The sequence below is a fragment of the Bidens hawaiensis genome, unplaced genomic scaffold (assembly GCF_021521415.1).
Source record: "Bidens hawaiensis isolate Kalapana, Puna unplaced genomic scaffold, B.hawaiensis_p1.1 tig00045459_1, whole genome shotgun sequence".
Classification (NCBI taxonomy): domain Eukaryota; kingdom Viridiplantae; phylum Streptophyta; class Magnoliopsida; order Asterales; family Asteraceae; genus Bidens; species Bidens hawaiensis.
In genome coordinates, this window is record NW_027498092.1 from 124,515 (window position 1) to 129,211 (window position 4,697).

The 4,697-nt window shown below is 33.5% G+C and overlaps 1 long non-coding RNA gene across 1 annotated transcript; it reads left to right on the forward strand.

Moving 5' to 3' along the window:
- Positions 1 to 1,674: 1,674 nt before the first annotated feature.
- On the forward strand, positions 1,675 to 4,500 carry LOC143595668 (uncharacterized). The gene is made up of 3 exons (XR_013146562.1): positions 1,675 to 1,811; positions 3,607 to 3,732; positions 4,472 to 4,500. It is a non-coding gene; the product is annotated as an uncharacterized LOC143595668 (long non-coding RNA).
- The last annotated feature ends 197 nt before the right edge of the window (positions 4,501 to 4,697 follow it).

Genomic DNA, 4,697 nt, shown 5'->3' on the forward strand with positions numbered 1-4,697 from the left:
AAACCTAATTATTTAGGTTTGGATTAGTTTAATCAAGTTCGAGAATTTTGGACAACCCGTGTTTGCAGAAACCACTACACAATACATAATCATGGTTCAAGACAATTGAATTTGTGCTTCTCTAGAGCTTTGGACTTTGTGTTTGAACTTTGAATGGTACATTGTTATTGTTTCTTTCTCTTTTAGATAATTGATTACAAAAAGTATACATTGTCATCGACTTTTCACCTACTAAAATGTCCCCAAACGCATAGGACTGATGAATGATCTGACAACGAAATAAAGCTAGTGGGACCTTACACTTATGTTTTTAGCTTTAACAAATAACTATATTGTTTCATTTAAAAGCACATTATACAACTAAATGTCACACTAGATCGCAAACTTTGTGCTATTCATCTACAAATAACTTTATAAGAGGTTGCACCTTATAAACTTATAAAGTTAAAACTTACTAGTGAGAAATCCGGATACTTTTTACTGATGTCACCATCCTTAAGTCTTCAAATGTTCATCAGTTTTAGCCAAAATAACTAGAATTCCATTAATACTTTACACTTAAGAATATGAAGTACAAACAATGATCACATAAAAATTTCTCGATGGTAAAACTAGAAGACTGTATCGTATCATGATTCATGTGCCATCAACCAAAAATATAATACGTAATACGATAGCATCTATGCAAACATATACATCTCAATATAGAGATTCAAAATTCAATAAAATACAAACTTGACAAGAGGAAGAAAGATCGTTAAAAATGACATTTCTAGTGTGTATATAACTATTTAATGAAAGATTGTTAAAAATGACATGTCTAGTGTATATATAGCTATTTAATCAACTTGAGAAGAGAAGAAAAAATAAAAATGACAATTCGGTTGGAAATCAGGTCCAAGAGCACTAATACGGATTTTAATCTCAACCAAGACTGACTATATCTTTTATTATAATTCGTGACACACTAATTATATATCCCCTACCATCTATTTATACGAATTAACTTTTTAAACATAATATGACTTAAACTCATACTTTAAGCGCCAAGATTATCTCGTCAAAGGTATTAATCATCTTTGGAAAATTGGTTTTAAATAAATCCAACTATGCCCTATTGGCAAATAACAGTCTAAACTAAGGGTGTATTTGTTTACAACGGTCTGCGACTAGCAAAACCTTAACGTTGTTAACTACGAGTTGCAAGAAAAACGTTTTTGGCCGGAAAACTCACATTTTTCGTTGGAAAACTCAACATGAACACCAATTGACTTCGATGGCGGTTTTAGGATTCCGATGACCTGAATAACTTGGTCTTTATTATAAAAATGTTCGTAAAGATCCGATTGAAGGTTACAAAGAGGTTTTGTTGTAATTTTTGTTATTTAATCCGTTTTACCGGAACCGTTTGGATTTTGCATATGAGATCGTGGGTAAGCCAACTTCTGTAACTTAAAACACAGATAGCAACCTTTGAATACAGATTCAAAGTACCACGAATATAACATTTTTCACACATAAAAAACACAAAATTGAGTTCACACCAAAAGCAAGTCTAAACAAAACTAGAAAAGCCAGCAGAGTTGACGCCTTACTGGCCCCACACTCTGCTTTATTATTATTATTATTGGTCCTTGTATTTATTTTCTCTTCAAATTAATTAATGCTGGCTAGCTCACCTCTTGATAATACCAGGATCAATAATATCTTCTTCACTGAATTTGGTACTGTTTGTTTGTTTGAGGTTATGGAGCTTGCTGTACCTTCACAGCTTGTGGGTTCAGAGATTCATGGCTTTAGAACTATGCAAGGTCAGTTTAACTTTTAGAATATATATAATAATATGCTTTTTTTTTGTTTCTTGAGAATTTTGATGATTTCATTTTTACACCAACCCGTCTTGACCCTTATTATTTTATTTAAGCCAATCTTGGTTGTTTATAAGGTAATCTTGACTAGTTTTTATATTATGATATTGGTTGTTTTGGTAATATTCACTCATATTGATTGATTATTAGGAAGGGTAATCATGACCCATGTTGGTTATTTTGGTAATTATGACTCAGGTTGGTTGTTTAGGATAATCTTGACCCATATTGGTTATTTTGAGTAATCTTGACCCGCCGTTGACCTTTTGGTCCAATAGCATGGTTAAGGTTTGGGATATCTGAAACCTGACTCAATGGGTTTTCCCACAGTGATGGTTTCCTTCTTGATGGTTGACATCACGTCTCAACAAGGCTTACTTGGGTAACGGGGACAATTCCAAACGCTGTTAAAAAAAGTGTAATCTTGACTGACCCGTATTTGATTATTTTGGTTAATCTTGACCCATATCGATAATGTAGATTGTAGAGTAATCTGGACCAACGAAAAGGATACCATGCTGGCAAAGTTTGAGTGGTTTTTACAACTTTTTCTAAAGTTGGATGTTGATATGATCTTTTTAAAGCTCTATGATTCTAGTTTTATAAAGGAAGCATAAGGTTTATTGCAATTTTCTTTTCTTTTTAACCAAAAATTAAGTGTCCTCTTGTAATTCTTATTCTTTTTTTTAAAAAAAAGAAAGATTATGATCTACTTTTAAATGCCAAAGGTCGTACGATTTCACATGCAAGATTTTCTGGAATATCATATCATCCATCCCCGGTACTGAAGCGGAAATTAATCAAGAAACTAAAAATGCATAGTCATTTTAGCTCTTGGGATATGCTTAACCATAAGTTGAGCATACAGATATATAGTTAATAACAATTGTAACTTTATCCCATAAATCTGACATAAGTCAAACTACAATTAAATAAATGGGCATAATCAATCAATCAATCAAGCCCTGTATATCCCACCGCATAGCACGCTATCGGTAGGGTCAGGGGAGGGTGGGATGTAGGCAAGTCTTTCCTCTATCCGTGAGAATAGAGAGGCTGCTTCCAGAGAGACCCCTAGCTCATAAAGCTACATACAGGTAATCAGAGTAAACATACATCCTATAAGCAAAGACACTTAACAATACATAGATAGCAAACTACCAAAAAAGCAAGGAATCTGTAACCTATTAAGAATAGGGCATAAGTATCAAAAGCAGCATCAAACAAAATATATTCATAAACAACAAGGAGTAAGGCTAGCCAACTAGACCCTAAATAGAAAGCTAAGCTAACTAGGTACCTTCCCCTAGAAGTCGCTAACCTTAATCCTACGTCTCCACGAATCTCTATCCTCGACCATGTCCTCAGAGATGTGCAACTCTGTCAAGTCATGTCTAATTCTCTCATCCCAAGTCAATTTAGGCCTGCCTATACTCCTCTTTCCTTCCACAATGAAGGCTTCCACTACTCTAAGTGGCCCTGTTGTCGGTCTCCTCTTCACATGCCCAAACCATCTCAATCTCCCTTCCTTTAAAATAAATTGGCATAAAATAAAACAAATTCACACATTCTACTATTTCAAAATTTTTAAATGTTAAGTCATAGTTAAAGTTAACTAGTGAAGCACATACATATGCATTTCTTTGGTGATATAACTTTTTTTGTTTTTTTCTTGATTTTCATCATACTTTTAACTTTAAACTCTTCTAAGAATATTTCTTTTTTTGGCTATGAAAAGATTTAGATGTGCCCACCATGTTTGAGGAAGCTAAGACGAGATGGCTCAGACCGAATGAGATACATGCAATTCTGTGTAACTACAAGCATTTCAACGTTTATGTGAAGCCTGTCAATTTGCCAAAAAGTAAATCTTATTCCAACCTCTGTTTTCCAATTTTTAAGGCTATTTTCCTCAGTTAAATTGGGCTCAAACTTCAATGTCCTGTGGCATGGACTAGGGTTGTTCAAAAACCTCGTGGCTTGCTTGAAATGGGCTTGTTTGGAAATGAGCCAGCCCCCCAAGCATAGGTCGGCTCATGACTCGCTCGTTACCTTGCCTTGTTGGCTCTTTTAAATTAAAGCCCAAATACACACACACACGCACATGTGTATTTATATGTATATATTTTTAACTTAATGCCGTATGGCAAATTTTAATGAAAAGAACAAAAAGATATTGAAAATTCTATTAATATTTGAATTCTAGTTTGGTTCACTTAGAGGTAAAGCCTAAATTTTAATAGATATATAAATGGTAATTCAAAGTTTTAACTCAAATTTATATATGAATTTTACGTTCTTTAGTTTATAAGATATCCGTGTTACAAAATTTATTTTTATCTTTCATATATATTTGTAATAGATACAAAATATTAAAGTTAAAACAATTCAAAATAAACAAGCTAGCTGCCTCGATGACTAACGAGCTGGCTTGAGCTTTTGCAGAGCCGAGCCCAAGTCCAACATTTCAGCTAGTTAAGCTAAACGACCAAGCCGCTCGGCTTGCTTTGTAAACTTATATTGTACATGTTTAAAGTTCATCATCAAATTTTTGTTAAATGTTGAAATTATATTCCCAGCATGTGTCATTTTGCATTAAATAGGTGGCACAATCGTCTTATTTGACCGAAAAAATGCTCAGAAATTTCCGAAGGGATGGACATAATTGGAAAAAGAAAAAAGATGGAAGAACTGTCAAAGAAGCTCATGAACACTTGAAAGTAAGTTTACACTATTTAACTGCATATGCAGATATTAGCGAGTTAAGTTATAAACTTATAATATAACATTTCTACCTTATTGTTGTATAAAGGTTGGTGATGATGAAAG